General features: G+C 40.3%; 1 protein-coding gene across 2 annotated transcripts in view; it reads right to left on the reverse strand.

Annotated features, from left to right (window-relative positions):
* Positions 1–17,491, reverse strand: part of LOC124230081 (monocarboxylate transporter 1) — a 39,374-nt gene extending 21,883 nt beyond the window's left edge. The window contains exons 1-2 of one of the 2 annotated variants that reach the window (XM_046645830.1): positions 17,259–17,491; positions 276–451 (exon numbers count right to left, since the gene is read on the reverse strand). The gene's annotated coding sequence lies outside the window, so the exon portion shown is untranslated. The remainder of the gene's footprint in view (positions 1–275; positions 452–17,258) is intronic. The other variant, XM_046645829.1, reaches the window with a different exon arrangement.
* Between the last annotated feature and the right edge of the window lie 5,373 nt (positions 17,492–22,864).

A 22,864-nucleotide genomic window follows, 5' to 3' on the forward strand; every position in this document is an offset into this window, starting at 1 on the left:
TCGCGCACTCCGCTGCAGGCGACCCAGTGTTTCATCAGTTCGAATCCTGGGTGCAGACATGGCACTGCTCATCAAACCACGCTGAGGCGGCATCCCACATGCCACAACTAGAAGGACCCACAACTAAGAATATACAACTATGTACCCAGGGGCTTTGGGGAGAAAAAGGAGAAAAATAAAATCTTAAAAAAAAAAAAAAAAAAAAATATATATATATGTATATATATAACCCAGTTTAAAGATTAAAGGTTTTTGTCCTAACACATTTCACTTACCTATGATTCAGGTGGGATGAAAATATTTACAAGTTGAAGCTTCTTGAAATTTCTACCAGAATGAATGCAATAAAAAGCTATTTAACAGTTCAGTTCTGCTGAAGGAAATAGTCTGGACTCTAAAATTACGTTAATAGAACTGCTGCAGGCATTAATTTTATGAGTTTCTCCTTCATCTAAGAATGAAAAAAGGGAAAAGCACTCAAAATTTTTCAACCAAAGAACCACCAAAAAGATTAATTCACCTCGGAATGTTTACACACAGAGACCTCCACACACATGGTAGACTATTTACCACATCAAGCTCCGACTCCAACAGCTAATACGTGTTGAACATGATTAAACTTAGAGTTTAGCTGCCAGCTATGATTTGTCCCAGTTAGTTAAGGCAGTTAAAATTTTAGTCACCAAGACTTGCCTCATCAAGTTAATAATACCTTATTCCATAGTGTCAAAATTAGATTTAAAAATTCAAGAAGCTTTAAAAAGATTCAGAAGGAAACAAGAAGAAAGTATAAGAAAAGAAATGAGTATCCAAATTTTGAAAAAAAGAACACTTCAAAAAACCAAACATGGATTCAACACAATTCTGCCACCATCTGACTAATGGCTGTCCTTATTAACTTAAAAATTCTGATGGTACATAATACAAAAAGTGTGTAATATCACTAACTAAATACATTATTTTCTTTTAAACTGATCAAATCTCAGCTATAAATGAAAGGGTTCATTCAAAAAGCACAGTACAAGAGTAGGCCTCCTTGCATAGTATTCAGGGTCCTGTTCAGAAAGAGAAACACTGACGTCCAGAGGCCAAAAGAGATTAAAGTTTAAGATTTTAATCCTTACAATGAGCACAGTAGTCTTCCTATTAGCTTAGCTATTATTTTATGACCCTCTAGTAGTTGCCTGAAAGTAATGAAGAGAGAACCAAAAAAGTGATATGGTGATAAGAACGTTCTTCATCAATTCACTTTGTAAAGGGCAAAGGGAAACAATAACCCTAACTTTTCTTGGCAATGATGGTGGTGTCAAGAACCATCTTCCAGATTTTTCTGATTTCTCTCCTTTTCTCTTAACTCTTAGGAATTGTGCAAGTAAACTAATCTGGAAAGCCAATATTGTACTCCATAGCCCCCATGCTCTGCCCTGACTCCAGAAGAGAAGGGTTACAAAAGCCCTTGGAAATAGTACTCGTTATGTTCTCTACACTCTCCATCAACATTTAAAACAAAGCCACTGTCATTTCCTAAAACAACAACGGCCACTTTGTGAACTTAAAAGAGGCAGAAAGTCTCTAAAATCAACAATCTTAAAAAAATTTGTTACTAAGTGTAGACCAATTTTACGTTTCAAATCCACATGGAAACATTCAAGTCCAGAAAGTCTGATTTACTGAAGCTATTGCTGCTAAAGTAGCTAATCTACCGGCTTTTTATAACTGGCCCTCATCCAGCTTCATGGCTTATACAACCACCTGCCCCAAAGTAAATCCCAGGGTCTAGGAAATCTCACCTTCTTTCCCATTTTAAAACTGAATAGACTGAAGAAAAACAAAGCAACAACAAAAACAAATAGAAAGCACCAGTGAAAGAAATATAACTTCTGTAGCTGGCTAGCCAAACATTGGCAGTTACGAAATGCATGATTTTGATCAAAGTGCATACACAGAACCTAAAAAAATGCAAACTTGGCTCTGCAAACTTCCATCTGTTTGTGTCTCCCTTATCATTCAGGGCAAATCCAATCCACATGACAAGAAGTTGAATATACTATCCTTGAAAAGAAATTAATTTGCTAACTATTTAGAATGCTTAAAGAAAGATTTTGGATTTATCCTTCAGAATATATGAAAATTGATTCATAACTTTGTTTTATTCAGACCATATTTACAATCCCTACAAATATCAATATTTTAGTTACTACTAATTTCCAGATTTTTTATGATTTACATGGTCAGACCATCCCACTAATACATATGAAGTGTTATTTCTTTTTTAAGACAAGAGATCACAAAGTTCTTGGTCTAAAGCAACCTTAAGCAGATACATAGTTGGAAAAGGGAGTATTCCAACAGGTTTTTAGATAATTGTGGATATTCTGCTTTGACACTGCACCAAAACTCAGTAAGTGATAGTTTCTTAATGGTGGAATCTAAGGACTCTAATCCTGAGTCTTCAGGTCCCTGAGGGGTCCATACACCACACTTTGAGAATGGCTGTTGTTTTAAACCATTAACTCTATTTGATCACAAAAGTGACTAAATTGATACCTACTGGTTTATTCAGATTGTATTTCATCTTGGTGCATTCAACTGAATCAGAATCTCTGTAGGCTAGGCAATGTTTTTTAAGTGCTACAGTAAATAATGATGTATAACTTGGGATTTATTAATTACAGAAAAAAGCTGATGCATACGTATATGGGAAAAGGTGATAGGAGATGGTACAGAATGGACTATTATTTTTCATTTTAAATCATAAGTCTACTTAAACTATATATGTATTTTATACTTTGATAAAAATTGTAATTATGTAACCCCTCACATTAAAATAATTTTGATCAAGGATATCAGTTTTTGCTATTTTTGTTAAGAAGAAAAAGAACATGGAATAATTCTATTACAGAAGAAAATAATAATTCCTTTCCTTTAAGAGTTCTTCAGCTTATCAGGTATTCCCTGCAGTCCTCCTCACATTTTCTCGTAGTGCTAAATTACCATATGTATTCCTGGAGAGTATTTTCTATCCAAACCAGAAATTTGTTCAAAGTTTTTCCCAACAAGAAAGCTCACAATACAGACTAGTTAGGAGCCCACAGCACCATGAAACAGATGAAACTTAACATTTGTAACTGTCTTTATTCTGACTGTGATCTAGAAAAGGGTTGCTCTGTTTCAAGTAAATTTATCAAATGCCAAAAGCTATGTGATGAAATGAGGGGTGTTTGTTACATCTCAGGGCCCTTTCACCACCTAAAATAAGACAGAAGGGAATGTCAGAGGTTGAGGCTGGAGAGTTTCCATGCTCGCTCCTTAATTTCCAGCCTTTCTGCCACTTCTCTGTCCACTGCAGTCTTAGGCCTAGATTGTTAAAGTTTGACAGTTTTATTTATTTACTTATTTATTTATTTATTTTTGGTGAGGAATATTGGCCCCGAGCTAACATCGGTGCCATCTTCCTCTACTTTATGTGGGACACGGCTGCACGTGGCTTGATGAGCAGTGCTAGGTCCACGCCCAGGATCCGAACCCACAAACCCCAAGCAGCCAAAAGGGAACGCACGAACGTGAAGCACTACACCACCAGGCCAGCCCCAAGTATGACATTTCTTACCTTGTAAATGTTAGCTTTCAATGAAAAATCTTCATTAAATATTAGTCAGCTACCTTTTGCTTAGCTGAGCAAACCTTTAAGGCTGAAATTTTTTGAAAAGGCAGAAACACAAATTTACCAACAACATGGAAACATGTGGACATAAAGACCCAGCACTAAGAAAGATTTCCAGAGAATGAAATTTAGTGCCACCACCAAGTGACATGTATCCTAAATATTCCCGGCTTGTTTAATGAAATGGGTTTTCAAGTTTTCCTACACAGCTTCCCGGCAATCAATATATCACTTTTTATATCAATTAGCAGCACTTTTGCTGTACTATGAACAAAGCCGGGCGAGGTATTTCAATGCAAGACAAACATGGGAAATTCTGGCTATTTGCACCTTCAACTAAACTCTGTTAAGAATCAATTTTTGTTTGTATTTCTGCTTGACTAGGCCTATGTTGATGCACAATTCCAATTAATTTATCTTGACTTTGCTTAATACGTTCGAATAGCCCTATGATGTTGCTATAGTGACCCCAAGTTTACAAATGTCAATCCTAATTTTCTTGGAGCTGTTTTAGAAATAAGGATTACAGTTTTATAAATAAGTAGTATAGGGAACTCATGAAGCTGATCATATTTGTAAATGGGCAAACTAATGCAAAGTTAAACATAATAAATATACATATATATGTACCTATGTGTGTATTTATGTGTGCATATATATATATACACACACTTATTCTTCTTTTGTCAATCTTAGCCAATGTCATATTCAATAATCTAAATCTGTAACAAACACTCTTAAGTATCCTTTATAAGACAATGATTTCTGACATCTATTCATCCAAATAAGCATGATCTTATACAAGGAGAAAGAGGGGAAAAGTATGGTCCCAGTAACATGTGGAAACTCTCAATTTGAGTTCTGATTACGCTGTTGAGGGTTAATTTTAATATTTCATTTATTTATTCTCCCCACATCAGTGCAATTTCTTTCAAAAGAAAGTAATCTATTTGCAGACTTATAGAATAGACAATATTAGTATATGTTAATTAACATGCATTTTAAACTGAGAAGAAGAGTTTTCAAAATAAGGAAAAGAGAAACTTCTTACTTTTTTTTTTGAGGAAGATTAGCCCTGAGCTAACATCTGCTGCCAGTCCTCCTCTTTTTGCTGAGGAAGACTGGCCCTGAGCTAACATCCATGCCCATCTTCCTCTACTTTATACGTGGGACGCCTACCACAGCATGGCCTTTTGCCATCCGAACTGGCAAACCCCGGGCTGCCGAGAAGAAGAACATGTGCACTTAACTGCTGTGCCACCGGGCCAGCCAGAAACTTCTTACTTTTTACATCTGATTTGCAAACTATACACATAAACAAATTCCAATGAAAATATTTCTCCCTTTAATAATTTAACTTGAAGGTCAAGATTTCATGAAAAATTGTGAAATAGCTGCAAAGTGTTTACTATCAAAAGATTTCAAGAAACGAGCAACTACTTTTACTTCAGCTGACAAACAGCAAAAAATGAGAACAGAGTACAACAATGAGACTCAAGTCAGCATCTGTATCTAGGGTTATGGCTCCAAATCTAAAACTAAGTAGACTTCTTTTAAGGGAACACAGCATGAAGAATATCAATCTCCACCTTAACTTTGCTCCCAGTGAATTATGACTTAAAAAAAAAAAAAAAAGGAAGCCCATTAGCTATTACATAGCCCATCGAGGGGTCGGTCCGGTGGCACGGTGGTTAAGTGCGCACATTCTGCTTCTGGCGGCCCTGGGTTCCCTGGTTCGGATTCCGAGTGTGGACATGGCACCGCTTGACAAGCCATGCTGTGGCAGGTGTCCCACATATAAAGTAGAGGAAGATGGGCACGGATGTTAGCTCAGGGCCAGCCTTCCTCAGCAAAAAGAGGAGAATTGGCGGCAGTTAGCTCAGGGCTAATCTTTCTAAAAATAAATAAATAAATAAATAGACCATCCACAGTGAAAAGTAATAGTCTTATAATAGCAGATTAATTTTCTACTATTGTCTATAACAACATCCTAAGCACCACATTGCATTCCTTGGCTGTTTTCACCCTTCTACTATCCTTCACAAACTGTGGTATAACTTCCTTTGTGAACTGTACAATCCAAAGAACAAGGGTTAGTTTTTATTAGTGCAATAAAGAAAGGGGCGTACTTTGTTAACTAATAAAGATTCACACAAAAAAAGTAGACTTCTTTTAAGGGAACACAGCATGAAGAATATCAATCTCCACCTTAACTTTGCTCCCAGTGAATTATGACTTAAAAAAAAAAAAGGAAGCCCATTAGCTATTAAATAGCCCATCCAGGGGTCGGTCCAGGATTTTAGGGCCATGAGACCCAAAGACGATTAATTACCTGTCCATGTCCTAAACTATCAAATTCCATGCAAATTACACGTCATAGGATTCTATAATTACTTTTAAAAATTATATCAGGATACACACCAAACTTTTTTGCAATTCATTCAACAAATTTGAGTGCCTAGAGTGAAAGCAGTAAATAAAACAGATGGTCCCTGCCCTCATGGAGCTCAGATTCTACGGAAGAAAGAAAATAAACAGGTAAACAAATTAAGTAAACTAAATAAATATGTTCTAATAAGTATACATAAAACTTTGCATTGTTTGGAGGTTGGGAGTAGGAGATAATATCCTCATTCCATATGCCTGTGTTGTTTGACTTGTTCCAATGAACCTATATTACACTACAAGAAAGAAAATACAAAGTAGCAAAGTTTTAAGGGATGACAAGTTATACATGTTCATTATAGAAAAATTAGAAGGTGCTGGCCCCGTGACTGAGTGGTTAAGTTCGCACGCTCCACTGCAGGTGGCCCAGTGTTTCACTGGTTCGAATCTCGGGCGTGGACATGGCACTGCTCATCAAACCACACTGAGGCAGCGTCCCACATGCCACAACTAGAAGGACCCACAACGAAGAATATACAACTATGTACTGGGGGGCTTTGGAGAGAAAAAGGAAAAAGATAAAATCTTTAAAAAAAAAAAAAGAAAAATTAGAAGATATACATATGTGAATACAAAATAAAATTTACCTATCTTCTACTATCCGCAATAAACTATTCACCTTTTGGTGTAAATTCTTTTCAACTTCCTTCTGGGCTAGTCATGCATAAGCATAAATATAAACATGAGATTTACTTTATGTTGTTTTATAGCCTGCTTTTTCCATTCAATATCAGAAATGTTTTTTGATATACATCTGGTTCTACAATATTATTTTTGAATAGCAGTATTCTACTCTATGGAAGTATCATACTTTTAAAAAATTACCTATTGTTGCATACTTACGTTGTTACTCTTTTTCTTCTATAAAAACTACTGCGGTAAACTAGAAATTTAGGACAAATCTTTAGACATGGGATTTGTGCAAAATTCTAAGGTTTTCGATTCATACTGCCAACTTGCCCTTAAGAATATACCAATTTTTTACTCCCTATCACAGTGTAACAAAGAGCCTATTTTTTCAGTCTTTCATAGCATTCGGTGCCAAAAGCATTTGTAACTAAGAACCACACCAAAATTTAGAACCTAAGAGTGCCAATATTCTAACTATATGGCAACTATGGTAAGGTTTATTTTAAAACAGACAATAACCAACATCTTCATTTTTCTACATTAAAAGTTTATGATTTAATATCAGATTAATAAAAAGCAGCTAACTCTCCAGTATAACAGGTCTGTGGGTTACTTAGGGCTGAGCATTAATTAAGGTTCTCGGGTAAAAGCTGGACACCTAGTCAAAAGAAGCGGCAAGGGGGCCGGCCCTGTGGCATAGTGGTTACGTTCCCACACTCCACTTTGGCGGCCTGGGCTTCATAGGTTGGGATCCTGGGCGTGGACCTACACACCACTCATCAAGCCATGCTGTGGTGGCATCTCACCAAGAAGAACTAGAAGGACATACAACTAGGCTATACAACTATGTACTGGGGCTTTTGGGGGATGAAAAAAAGCGAATTTTAAGAAACAAGTGGCAAATTCATTTTTACTTTTCACTGCAAACCTCTAACTTGCAGAGCACATTCCCACCTCATTGTTGAGTAAGCACCTAGGTTATACCTCAAAGTCAAACCACAGACAAGCTAAAGTACTGTATGTCTGTAATATATTTTAGAAAAAGGCATTATTAACCAAAACAAAAACCATGAGATCTGGTTTAGTTTAGTTCTCTTTAATACTGCGGCTTATGAGGATACGGAGGCAGATGAGGACGTCCAGAAAGCAGAAAATAACTTCCATGGCTATTTCAAAGCTTTAAGAAGTTAGTAGAACCAATTCTTTATTACATCAGTCACAATTAAAATGTATACTTACAAGTTTCCTTTTCTTTGACACTGTCATATCATTAGCACTTCTCACACTTATCAGCAAAAATTGAGGCTTTTTTGTCTCATAAACCAGAGAGGAAGGAAGGAAAGGGAAAAAGAAGAGGTATTCTGATCAGGCTACTATGAAAGAGTTGAAAGTAGGCGAGTAAGGGAAGCGACTTTTGAAGTAAGTATGTATAGTTTGTACTGGAATCAAGCTTCAGGCAATCTAAGCTGTGAGTGACCAAAGAAGGGAAAGTTACCTGCGTGATTACCCAGGGAGAAAAGGACATTTTCACCATCAAGAGGCACCATTGCTTCAGGATACCTTAGTCTTAAAGACCAAGTCAGAAACAAAGGCAAAGATAGTATAATTTTGCTCTAAATCCACATACTGATGTGATATAAGCACTAATTTGTAAAAATGAAATTGCTTTCCATTAACTGACTATTTCCATAATTCTAATTTTATCTCAGATTCTACTCCAGCCCACGAATATCCTTATCGTTTTCTGAATATACCTTGCCACATGGAGTTAATTCTCTCCATGACATCTTACTCAAAGTTCCTTAGGTAGCATCCTGAAAACTCTAAGATAACAAGTTGTATGTCTATTTCTTTCTTTGTAAGTAACTATTTCCCAGTTAGGTTAGGTGTGTGCTTTTAGATCATGAATTATTAAGAACAGAGGCTATTCTTTCTACTTTTAAAAAACTAACCCCTCCTCCATGACCAAATGCTAACATTAGATGAACTTCAAGAAATCTGATTTTCCCAGTTTTTAAGAAGTAGAGAAAATGTGAAACCAGAAAAAATCCTCCAATGTTACACTTTCTGGACCTCTACAGAAAAAAAACAGGTGGAAAAGTTTGGTTTTTGTTTTTTTTTAAATAAAGAGAAAAAATTACTGAATACAATTTCTAGCACATAGAACTTATCTGATCAGTCTCACTTTCTGAGTTACTACCACACCAGCAGATGCTGCTTTCTTTAATGTTTCATTTTTACCTGCTTCTCACGGACGAAAAACTGGCTATTGTCCATGTTGAGATCAAGTTCTGTTTGCTTTCACATATTAATTTATTTCTTGCTTGGGCAAGAGTTTTCAAATTTAGACCCATTTCACATTTTATAAAACATAAAAATGTGAGTAGTAGTGAAGAAAGGGAATCTGGAGGTTATGTCCTTCAATGGCAGGTTATGCTTGGCAGAATTCTAGGTTATATTCTGGAATATCTGTATATGTTCTGTTCTCTACAGCAATCCAAAAATATATTCAACACATCAAGACCTAAGTGGGCCATTTTAATTTATCCATATATGACCTACCTTGCCCTAGAATATGAAGAAATGCAGTGGCTGGATTAAAACCGCACACAGATGTGTTGTTAGGGTTGTGTAATTTATGTTATATTGAATATAAATGAGTATTTGAACATGATGGGTAGTTATTTCTGTTAGAATCTACTTCACTTCCCGTATTCTGAAGCCTAATGGGGAGAATAAGCAGATTACAACTCATTAAAAGATCAACAACAAAGAAAGCTTTTCCTTTTCTCAAAAAAAGGCTGAGTTGAACTATTCACTCAGAAATAATTAACACTATACGTAGTTCCACATAAAAAATATTAAGTTTTGAGGACTGGAGACAACATAGTAGTACACTTATATTTCATTTCAAAGCGTTAGTCTCATTCTAAAAGTTTCAAACATTTTTAAATATATTTCATCCCTTTCTAGTAATTTCTTGTGCACATAGTAATTGTTTAATAAATATTCCTTGAATGAGTCTAAACTTCATTATTGTGCTACTTTTGACCCTCTCCATCTCAAATAAAGAACTAAACTGTTTTATTAACAAACCACAAGAGTATTAAAATTGAGTACTGTCTGTCTAGCATTAAAGCATTACCTACCATTCTCAAATTTTTTTTTTAAAGATTTTATTTTTTCCCTCTTTCTCCCCAAAGCCCCCTGGTACATAGTTGTATATTCTTCGTTGTGGGTCCTTCTAGTTGTGGCATGTGGGACGCTGCCTCAGCGTGGTTTGATGAGCAGTGCCATGTCCACACCCATGATTCGAACCAGTGAAACACTGGGCCGCCTGCAGTGGAGCGCGTGAACTTAACCACTCGGCCACAGGGTCAGCCCCTCAAATGTTTATTTGCAAGGCTTTTTTAGAATATATTTATAGACACTAAAGATATATGAAAAAGAAGTCAGCATTATTACCTCAAAATATACCACAGTTAAACTTAAATAAATCTTACACTGTGTTGTCATTAAGATAATGATCAGTTCCTTTACTAGAAATATACAATTTTCAAATGAGTGTTTTATTTGCCTGGAAACTCCAGTAATAGTTAAACCACTCTTCTTTGCTCTGCTGCATCAAGTAGTTTTCTACCTGACAGAGCTAATAGAAACAACATCATTACCCAACCACAATATACTGAAGTAAAGATTTGTATTTCTAATCTATAGAGGAGGTATTCTAAACCTGAGGTTCATTGACCTCTTTAGGGCTTCCCACAGCAGAGTAAAATAAAAGCCTGGATCTATTATAGTGAGCTGCTGAAGACAAAATTTGAAGCAATTTCAAGAGCATTTCCTGAGGTTAGCCCCGTGGCCGAGTGGTTGGGTTCGCACCCTCTACTTTGGTGGCCCAGGGTTTTGCTGGTTCGAATCTGGGTGCGGATATGGCACTGCTCATCAAGCCATGCTGAGGTGGCGTCCCACATGCCACAGCTAGAAGGACCCACACCTACAAAAAAGAAAAAATACGCAAGTATGTACCAGGGGGCTTTGGGGAGAAAAAGGAAAAACAAAATCTTAAAAAAAAAAAAGAACATTCCCTGATGCACCCCAAAGAGAGCAAGAAAATCTTCCAAGTCAATGAAGACATCCACTGTTCCACTTAACTTATGGCACTGAAAACAGAACTCCTTTGGAAATAATAATTTTAAGTTATATTAACATACACTCCCTGAATACAAAGGTAAATTATTCTGCCTGAATTTGTGAAAATCATTTTATTCTCTCTTAGCATACACATAAGCATTTTGTTCCTTCTCATTCATGAGGTCAGAATTTATGATGATTTAGTACACAAAAGTCAATGACCAAAGAATTTATATGACCTGTGACATTACATAATCCTGTGACAACATGATTTGTGTGCTGTGTTGCATCCCAGGTTCTGGCTAACCTCACTCTTACACTGGTAGAACCTAAGGAGTCCTTGTCAGAATAATGCTTCAAAATACATAAAAGAAAACACAAAGGGATAATTGTCAAAATACTTTTAACTGAATATAATAATGTGCTTTTAAAAACAGCAAATTAGATAAGATCTAGTAGTGGGTCTAATAACCACAGTAATTTTGAAGTAGAGATAAGTTTGAACAGTTTCAAAATAGCTGCAACCTCTGTTTCACGATATGAAAATATGTGATTTCTACTGGTGACAAAGTCACAGGTACTGCTGACACTACTATGGTTTGTTGCTTACACTCATAGTTGAAAGAAATTCTAAATTTTACTTAGCGGTTAATGAAAAGATGTAACTTTTTCCCCCAACCAAGTTCACAGACTCCCTGAATTCCATCTACCATGGAGGATCAATCTGCAGATCTCAAGCTAAAAAACCCTGATAGAAGAACAGAAGAGAAAGTTAATAAAGTAAAAACTTAGCTTTGGTTCTCAAAACTCAATAAGAAAACTTTCAAAAGCCCTGGTACTATCCAAAATAGTTTAACACACTGGAGCAGTATCATCATCCTTTGTATAGGAAGAACAAAATCACAGGGAAGAAACATTTTTCAACTAATCATCAAATACGTAGTTTAGAATGCCTATCTATTTTGAGGAATTTCACCTTTCTATGAAAGCAAAGTCACTGTAATCAAATCAGATTCAACAATATTATGACTTGTGACTAGTAACAGGGTATTGTGGACAACCAACAGAACTCGATCCAACTGCTTCTGCATAAATGGTCAGTGATACCTTGCAGCCAGTCTCACTGTTGTGGTGGATGTGAACTCATGCTGTCATTGTGTGTACTGTGACCCCAGAAGCAAAATCACCACTTCGAGAAGATTGTTAGTGCTGTTTTAATCACTACTCTGCATGACACAAAGGCTCAAACATGTCACCTATAGCAGTCTTCCTGCCACACAGATCCATTATAAAATGAATCCTGTGACCAAAAAAAAGAAAAAAAAAAGACATGGAGAAAAATTTCAGTTTGCCAGGGCAAATTACGGGAAAAACAACATACACTACTTAAAAAGGTCACTTGGAGCCATGTATTGTAGAAGACTTAGATCTGTCCAAATACTAAATTTGGTAGGCACTGGAAAACCATGAGAAGTTTTGATTAGAGAAATGACACAATCAGCACTGGCAGCACACTGTAGGACAGACTGGAGAAGGGGGAGGGCAACGATAGAAGGTAAAAGGCCACTGCACCAATCATCGCAGCAGCCTAAACTAGGGAGTGGTACTAAGAATGAAAAAGTGGGAAAGAGGAATGGATACAAGAGATAACAAAGAAGAGAAAGGTATGGCACACAATTACATTTGGTAGGGCAGGGAGCCCACTAGAGAAGTACTTAGATGATTCAGAGGGTTTAAGCCTGGCTCCCTGGAAGAATGGCAGTCAGAAGAAAAGACTAAGTTTGGGAGATGAAGGGAAGTTGAGAAGAGGCATGTTGCCTAAAGCTAACACACTAAGTTTGAAAATGTCCAAGAGACAACTGGAAAAGCAGATCACTGATAAAAGTAGTCAATCCCTGTCCTCAGGGAACTTAAAATCTGTAATCTGGTTACACCTAGAGAGTTAGATTTGGTAGTCATTCTATCAGAAATTCCCCCAAAGCCAAGAGAACAGATAAGCTCGTCAAGAAGAACAGAGTAGACCAAAGAAACCCTATCAATTTAAGAACAGAAATTCTAAATGTTACAAATACTAAAAGCCATTTTAAACGTTAATATCAAGCGCTAAAATGCTAAAAACATTTTAACACAATACTGGCTTTTAAAGAGGACACACCTTGATACATTTAAATACATCTCTCCAAAAAGATAGTGTCTCAATCATATGACATTGCATTAAAACACACAAACTTTAACTTGTTCTCTTCCTATTCAAGTCACTTCTATTTATAGAGGTATTCTGGTTAATGAATTAAGAGGGAATGTTAAAATTAATGGCACAGTTAAATTATTGTCATTTGCAAACCACTAATGAAATAATGGAACTAGGCCGTTAATACAGCAGAATGAGAGACAACCAAATATCATATGCCTCCAGATGGAAATACATACCACCACCTATGAATTATATTTGCCCTCTCCCCAACACGGCCCCTACTCTCAGAAATCAAACCTGAACGGATCTAAGCTTGCTCAAAGTCTTCAAACTAGCTACCAATTTACAGGAAATACAGGGGTTAAAGGGACACGTTAAACTAGGATATGTTAAAACTACACCAGAGGGACACATTCAACAAAATCCAGAATGAGGGGAACTGCAGGAAAAATAATCTGGTTCCTTCAACAAATTAATTATGAGGAAAATAAGGGGGAACCTGTAGATTAAAAGACATACCAACCAAATGTAATGCGTGACCTTGTTTGCATTCCAAATCAAACCAACCAATTATTTTAAAACAATTTAGGCTGGGGCTGGCCCGGTGGCGCAGCAGTTAAGTTCGCACGTTCCAATTCTCGGCGGCCCAGCGTTCACAGGTTTGGAGCCCAGGTGCGGACATGGCACCGCTTGGCAAAAGCCATGCTGTGGCAGGCGTCCCACGTATAAAGTAGAGGAAGATGGGCACGGATGTTAGCTCAGGGCCAGTCTTCCTCAGCAAAAAGAGGAGGATTGGCAGCAGATGTTAGCTCAGGGCTAATCTTCCTCAAATAAATAAATAAATAAAACAATTTAAGGAAATTTGAATACTGCCTGGCTATTTGGTGATGTTAACTTTTACAGATGGGATAATGGTATTGTGGTTATGATTTTTTTAAGAGTCATATCGTTTAGAGATATACTCAAATATTTACAGATTAAATAATTATATATATAGGATTTGCTTCACAATAATCCAGTAGGGGCCAGGGAGGAGTAGGTAGGAGTAAAGATGAAACAGTAGTGGCTCTCAATGGTTTGAAAGTTTCCATAATAAATTGGAAGGGGGGAAAAAAAAAGAAAAAAACATCACTATCAGTAACACCAACAAAGATCAATAGAGGACAGGAACGGATTTTAGTTTTGCTTCCAAGCCCCACAGGCTGAGCAGCCCTAGGCTAGTCACACCTCTTAATGTCGCCATTGGTTAAACAGAGACAAATATCACCTAATAAACTCATAAACTCATATTTGCTCAAGCTAGAAACCTGGGAGCTATCTTTATGTCCTCTGGCTTCCCTAGTCTCTCATACACGGCCCACCAGTGAATCCTGTCTGTTCCCCTCTCTTCATTCCTCCCACCACTGTCCACCTCGTCCATCGCTGTGGTCTCACAACACTCCAACAGCCTCCCTCCAGCCTCTTCTCCACATTGCATCCAGAGTGATGTTCGTAAAATGAAAAATAATACCACTATCAGTGGTATCTGTAGCCCCATTTAAAACCCTCAAACTGCTTTTGATTAGCTTCAAGACAAGAGTGCTTCCTTAAATTTTTTGATCTAGTCCCTTCCCTAAATTCCTTAAATTGACTCATGTGGCCTTCCATTATCTGATATTGTCTACTTCTCCAACTTCCATCTCTCCCCATCCTCTCTGCTCCCTCTTTATGCTTTAGCTTTGGTGAAATTCTTTCAGCTTTTCCGGTGCACCCTATACTCTCACTGTAGTTTCAGCACTCATGTCTGGAATGCTCTTTCCACCCTGGTTACTCCCTAGCCTAGCTAGCTAGCTCCTATTCATGCTTCAAGTCTCAGGTTAAATAGCATTTCCTTGGAGAGGCCTACCCAGATTGCTTCTATCCTAACTTGGGTGTCCTCTCACACCTACATGACACAGTTATTTGTTCCCTACTTCCTCTATCATAACACTCTGTACTTGTTTGTAAAGAGTACTTGTGGTAAATATATATTTATCTGTTTTCCAGGTAGACTATAAACTCCAGGAGGGATAGTTCTGAAACTTGTTCACTGCTGAATCCTAAATCTCTCATTGTGCCTGGGAGCCAATAACAAATTGCTGAATACACAAAAATTCACAACTTTGTGGACTGTTTTTCTCATATCCAAGTCCCATCTTCCTAGTTCTCATCTGCAACAAAAACAGACTGGCCATGTAGGCATTTAAGGGACCTAAGTCCTGCAAAGAAATGCACATTATGAAGTGAACTGAAAACACATGGGAAAGAAAGACTTAAAAAGTTGGGAAAAGTTATTATTCAAAATATCTATTTTCAGCATGACATCATTTATATCCATATTTACAATTTTAGAGAAAGCTCAGGAGTGCCAATCTGACTAAATGGGAGTCAAATGACTCACATAATTCCCACCCAACCATTCGCAAGTTTTCAGACCTAAGATGTTAAGTTACTTAACCTCTTCAACGTCAGTTTCCTAATCTGTAAAATAAGGAAACCCGACTAGTTGGTCATTAAGATCTTTTTCAGAGTTAATATTATACGTATTAATATTTAAAAGGTCAAAATATATGTACACTATTGAAACACCAAAAAGTTGGTTTCATCCTAAGGTGGTACGATCTTTTTTTTTTTCCTTTTTAATCTGTTTAGGTATATTATAGCCTATTATGCTATGTTAAGCTTACAACTAAACCTTTAAATCTATTCAGCTACAAAAATTTCACAAAATGCTCCCCAGACCATTAACCTGCATATTTAAAAGGGTAACTACAATCCTATGAAAAGACAGCATCTATCTAAACACTGAATTAATTACTGAAGCCTGTTCAACTTTTGTTTAAATACTACGAATCCACTACCTCTTTTAAGGGCTAACGTCTTGAATTCTTCACCATTTCCATGGCAATTTGAAGGCAAAGCTGTACCCCAGGGTATAAAACTTGGATTTAGGGGTACTATTTAATGCCTAACTAAAAAGTTAAAGATACCGTCTCTGCTTCACCTCATTGGGCTGGTAGCTGACATCAAAACTGTTTATTAATGGCTAATTCCTTATCACATTCTTCCAAACCCTCACACTCTTCCCGAGTTCATCCTATAATGACGTGCCAGTAGTTACTAATCCCACGGTTTTTTCAAGGAACTGACGTATACATAGTTTATTTCGAAACCAGAATAATTTTGAAAATAAATTTCAAAACTAGTTATGGTAGATGAAGTAGCTCCTAAACATCCTACTATTATCAGTAGACGCCTAGTTTACAAGCAGAGGCTGGAAACTCAGATGAAGTAGTAATAACGTTTGTTTCCTGGTTAAGATTAATGACAAACTAGTTTTGGCAAATGCTTGTCGCAGCAAATAAGTCACGACAAAGAAATGAAATGTGAAAATGCACGTAGAGAAAAAAGGATGTGCTTGGAACGTAAAGCGCGCATCTGACCAAGTGTAACGCTATCCTTCAGATTCCTCCCAACAGGGCCGCCCGAGAGGCCAGGGCGCGAGCGCGCTGCGGCAGCCGTGCCGCAGCCACAGGTTGAATGACAAAGAGCCCCCCTCTGCACCAGCCCCGGGCGGCTGCCAGCTGCCCAGTCCCCTCGGCCAAGTCCGCTCGAACCCTGCAGTCACGCCTCGGCCGCGGGACTGCAGCTTCTCAAACCACCATCGCCAGTCACCAGTGGGACAAGGATTGGCTGGCCGAGGAGGCTGGGGCGGGCATGCCACGAGTCCAAAATAACTCCCGCCCCGAGTCCCTTCTCTTGGAGCAGAACGCGGCCAGGAGAGTCTGGAGGCACCACGTGAATCAGCCCCACGTCGGCCCTTTCCCAAATCAAAGGCATCTCTCGGGGAACCTCCTCAAGACTGGAGGGGAAGCGACTTCCCCAAGGTCACTGGCACCACGAGCCAACTCCTAGGCCACCCCGGCGGCCGACACCTGACCACGGGGCCGCAGCCCGGATGGGAGAGGCGCTGTCCCCGCGCTTCAAGGTCTCCTTCACCAACGCTAGACTCTGGGGCCACGCGGCTGCCGGCCGCCACGATGCCCCGCCGGGCCGCCTCCCTCCCACGGAGACCAACGTCTCGCTCCCCGGGGCTCCCTCCGACCCAGCCGCGGCGGCGAGGGCAGCGCGGGGTCCGCGCCGAGCGCCGCCGCCGGCCGCTACCCAACTAACCGTTATGCGCGGCTCGCGGCGCCGAGCGTGTACGTGACGCGGCCGCGCGGCCGGAGTTCCGCGGGGCCCCGGGTCCAGGTCACGTCCTTCGCCCGCCGCCCCGTCAGCTCGCTCTGGCACCCACGCGGCCGGCTAGTCACGTAGCAGCTCGGCAGTACTTTGTCGGGCCGGGCCCGCGAGGCTGCCTTATAACCCGCCGGGGCCGGAGCATGCGCACAGGAGGCGGAGTCGGCCCTCCCGGCCGCGGCCCCCTCCCCCCTATACATACACCCGCAGCGCGACTCGCGCCTCCACACGCTCCCAGGCGCGCGCGCCCGCTGCATCCCTCTCTCGCTCGCGCGCGCCGGCGCCCCCTCCCCGCCACGTGACCGGCGGCCCGGCAAGACCCGCGCGCGGCGCCCCTTTTCTGCGGCGGGGAGCGAGCTGCCGCGCGCCTCTGCGGGACGTGCCTCTGGCCTGCCGTCCCGGGACCTCGCGGTGACCTCCGCGCGTCCCGGACACGAGCGTCGGCCTCGCCGTCAGTTTCTGGCGGAGAAAAGGGAAAAGCCGCTCCGGACGGATGGGGCGTGCCTCCAGGGGCCTGAGTCAGGTGTGGGGGGCGACCGGCGCGCGGAGGAGCCGGGAGGCGGCTGGAAGTGCAGGAACTGGGCAGGGTTTGAATGGACGCGGGGGCACCTCGGACCCGGGGAGAGGCGGAGCGGCGAAGAGCTCGGGCTGTGGCCTCGCCACTTGAGTTCAGTGGCCGCAGGGAGGTCGCTCAAACCCTCTGGGCCTGTTTTCTGTTCTCTAAAATGGCAACAGTAATAGACCACGCAGGCGCTTTTGGTGGTTTTGTTGAGAGAATTTAGAGAACTTTCTTACTACAGAGCCTGGCCTGTGGCGTTTGGTGAATGGTGGGCATTAAATATAGAAGTGAGGAAAGCAGGTCAGAGGGAGGCGAGACTGGTCCCAAGGGGGAGGTCGAAAGCATGGAGAAAGGAGAATGCAGAGAGGCCAGATTTTTATGGACATTGGATGTTTGGGACAGGATATAATTATAGCCAGCAATTTTAAAGGGCTCATTATATATTTGGCAGTTCACCTGAATTAGCCTCACACCCCCATAGATGGGTACTACTATTAACATTTTACAAATAAGGGACGTGAGGCTGAGAGAGTTTAAGTAGCTTTCCAGAGGTCACCGAGCTATTGTCTTAAGAGCCATTGGAAGTTCTTGAGCAAGCCCAAATACAGAAGTGTAGCTGTTGAAGTGATCGAATTAAATCATGAAGTGTCTCTGAGGTCCAGGACTTTGGATAAATACCAAGAAGGTATGAGTCAAGGCTCCTGCCTTCGAAGAGCTTACAAGTTCTGTGGGGAGATTGAGTCAGGCAGAAATCAACCAACATTTGATGATCACTTGCTGCATGCCCCAACCCTGCCCTTCCCTTACCCACTCCCCACCCCCTTAATTCTCACAACTACCCTGTGAGGTTGGGCTTAAGTTTTTGTTTTGCAAGTGAAAAACCTGAGATTGTGGTGGAGTGGGGATTGGAGGATCAGGTTCTGAGAGCTCCCATGTGCTTTCCTCTCCCCAACTCTGCCTCTGTTTCATACAACGAAAAGTTTTCAGTAGCAATTCACTCTGTTAGAAGACAGTGTGGAGTCTATGGCCAAGTGCTGCTTATGAGCAATAAGTGCTTTTTACCTTCGACAAATGCAGAGAGGGAAGGCGCTTCAGGTCGTTGGGGTGGCTGGGAACCTAGCACAGCAGTGCTTAGGATTGTCAAGATGGTGCCAGCATTCAGGGTAGATGGTAGGAAAGTCAAGTTAGGAAGACAAAATAGGACTGGCTCAGACGTGAACTTACCAGGCCCTGAACTATGGAATGTAGCAGTAAGTGGTAGAATAAGGTTTCCTAGGAAACCTCAGAAGGAGGCTTATAGAGGAGCAGAGTGTGGTGGGTTCACAGTGTGGACCCAGGAGCCAGATCTCCTGAGTTCTAACTTTGATACTTGGCACTGACTAGCTCTGTATCCTTAGGCAAATCATTTTACCTTTCCAAGCTAGGATCTAGGGAGTACTTACTATATGGTAGGCATTAATCTAACCACTTACACATACTAATTATAAAAATGCTATAAACTAGGTACTATTAAAATTCCCATTTTACAGGCAGATACAGATAGAGGTTAATAACTTGCCCAAAGTCACATAATCAGTATTGTCTGGAATCATCAGGAAGTGGTCTTCATTTAGTTCTCCCCAAAAATACATGAGTAGAAATTGTCAGTTGTAACTATTAATATCATAGGAGACTAATCCATAGAGTTTGAAGGCTGTTTTGACTTAGGAAGACCCTAATTAGGTTCCTTCTATCCCTGGCAGAGCTAGACAATCATTCCTAAAGCTGTTGGCCGTGAAAGCCAGAAAGTGCACTGGAGGAGCTACTCGCTGCTCATCTGAATTTGGGAAAGTTGTAAACCTCTAGGCAGCTAAGTTTGGGGCAGAGACATTGGGACATGTGTTTTGAAAACTTAATTTTAAGATCACCTATATTCTAGGAAGTTTTGGGTGTCCTGGCACCCATATTTCATGCTGAGAGATCTTTTAGTGTGAGAACTTGGACTTTGTGGCTTGTACCCAACATCAGCAGCAGACAGTTGGAACTCCTGAACAGCTGCACCTCAAGCCTAGTGTGAGTCAGGAGAGGGGTGCATGCAGTGAAGGAGGCCTCTTAGATCATAATGACTAGCTTTATACATCCACCTGCTTGGGGAGCCAGACCTGGGTGTTCTAACTGGACCTTCATGCTCCTGCACTGGTGAACAAGATGAGGTGTAAATAAATCACAACTCAGAGAACCCTGAATCTGCCACAATGCCCTGCAATACACAGCACCTATAATACCTGTAGGTCCAGGGGCTACCAACACCACTTCTGAGCTGTATATTAGTAGAATGAAGCCTGCCCCGTTACCTTTTACGCAAATCATAGGTTCAGGTGTTATGCCTATTGTATTGTACTCTGATAGGATTATATTTTTGTGGTCATAGAACAAGACCATACCCCTTTGGGTAGGGTATAAAGGTGTCCCAAATAAGATTGATGTTCTCATTATCAGTCATCAAAGAAGAGAATCCTCACACAGAAAAACTTGAAACACAGAACAGGTGGAAGGTGGTACTTCTGGATTTACCTTTTTAGGGTTTGGCGTTAGAGAAAGATATTGAGGGCCTTCCATGCTGATAGGAGGGAAATGGCTTCTGCCACAGAACTGCCTAGTAGGAGCCAAGCTAAGAAGCTTTCCTGGAGACCCAAAAATGAACGTAAATGTTCATGTTTTATAAGTCTGCTTATTGGTGCATCATTCTACCTATCCCTGAACTTTTGTCAACTTTAATCTAAGTCAAAGATTCAAATTGAAAAGCCCTCAAGGACTGGGAAAAGTTAAGCACAGTATAAGATAATGAGAGGTGAGTGGTATGGTGAAAAGGAGGCCATACCCACCTAGGCATCCAAGTTCAAATATTTCAAATGTACTGTACCAAGCACTTCCCCATACAGCACTAACTACAATCCAAGTATGTTTGACATTTCTACATAATACGTTATAAAGTAATGCAAAAGAAAATACAATTAAAGTCCTAACACTTTATTTTTAATATATATAAAGGGGAAAACAATGACAGAAAATTGTGTGGGGGTTAGAAAACTAATAGATAAGCAGATAGAGAGTGGGGCAAACAAATATTGCAGCAGCCTAGTCTGTTCTAGCTTGGTCTCTGCTGTAGTATTTAAGAAGCAGGCAAAAGGGAGAGTGGTTCCCCCCTGAGTCCTCATGCTCTCACTGGTGATTTGTGAAAGATTTGGCAGTCCCTTCCCACTGTGGAGATTCTCTTCCATTGTCACCTTTGGCAGATCAGGATTCAAATTTAAGATACCCATGGATTTCCTTACAACTTCACCCACAATTTTCTCCCATCCCAGGCGCATGGTTCTGTTTTGGTCACCATGGCCACAGTGACTGAAATGGCCCACTTCATCCTTTGCAGTGGACAGCCTTCAGCCCCAGACTCCAAGCCAATGCTAATAGAGAAGTTCTTTTCTCTCTAGTGTCTTCAAACTCATGGTCTCAGACTGAGAGCTTTAATTTTTATCTTGCTTTAGAAAGCCCTCTTTAAATCTACATGTATGTATACCTCTCACTGTTTACCACCTCTAACCTAGTAGCAAAAAAGAAACTGGGAAATATTGTAGTAGCGGAATACCCTTTGTTCTGTGCTACGTACCTCCAGGACAGCAGGTCGACTCAAGTGCCCCAAAGCCAAAAGCATAGTGACTCTCACCATACTCAGAATACACCATTCTGCTGCAGCCACTGTTTTTACCACTCCTTCATCCCCCACATGCACACACACCTCATTATTTTGTCTTGTGTATACTTGCCTTAGCCACGTCATGGGGAACCAGAATCTGGAGAAGTTAAATGTCACACGAGGTCAAGAAGAAGCACAAAACTATAAATTGCAAACAGGCACCACACATCAGGATAGCCATCCAAATAGGAGACTAAGTATGGTCTCATGTGCCATTAGGCCCAGAGAGGCTAGATAATGAGTTTTTGCTCCTGTTAATCTGGGAGCCTTCTAACTCCATCATGTATATCCCCTCTAGTTCACTAGTCATCCCTTTGATCAAACCAGGCAAGACCACACCATGTATGAAACACAGCCCAGATATGCTTCAGCCATAACATGGGCATACGTAATTCGTGCTATGTTGACCAGAAGCCCACATACAGAATCCGGTGAATTCCAGGAGTTCCTAGGGTAACTACCAGTTGCTGCAATCATGCTCCTAAACAAAGGCCTTCCACCAAGAACCTAGGGAAATCCCATCTCATCTCCCCAAATGTATAGGTATATGACTAAGCTATTCTTGTGCTTAGTCATAAATTGGGTAATTTTTATCTTATAAGTACGATAAAGCTGAGGTTTAACCCTAGGTCTGCTTAGCTCATAGCCTGCACTTCCAAATGCCAGGCTAGTTTCATTCATTTATTTTGTTCAAAATCCTGAAGTCATAGGGAAGGACGGGGATGAGGAGGATGCTAAGAGGCAGGAAATGCAGGATGGTTTCATAGTCCCAACCCTGAGCCTTCAGCCTCTGTACATGCTGTTTCTTCATAGAAAGCACTTCTTCCTTCTACCTGGTGAGCTGCGTACAGAATAACATGCAGATGAAAGAGAGGCAGATGGACTAACAAGGGAGCAATTTTAGTAATTCTATTATATAATTCAAACCTCTTCATAATCCAATTTAGCTTCCCCACTAATTAATGTGGATTAATAAGGTTTCATAATTATCATATTTACTAACCAGGTTCTTTCTATGTAATTATTGTTTACACTTTAATGAGTTGCTTATGAAGGCCACCTCCAAATCCAAATTAAATATACTGTGTTTCATTTCCTATTCCCTTCCCTATGGTACATGATTATTTTGGAAAAAGCATTGGCTTGAGAATTATATTTCATACCTTGCCCTGCCTCATCTGGAAGACCTAGATCTCTTTCTCTCTCTCTTTTTTTAACATTGTATATTCATAGGCCTTACCAGTCCAT

Source organism: Equus quagga, chromosome 18 (assembly GCF_021613505.1).
Source record: "Equus quagga isolate Etosha38 chromosome 18, UCLA_HA_Equagga_1.0, whole genome shotgun sequence".
Lineage (NCBI taxonomy): Eukaryota > Metazoa > Chordata > Mammalia > Perissodactyla > Equidae > Equus > Equus quagga.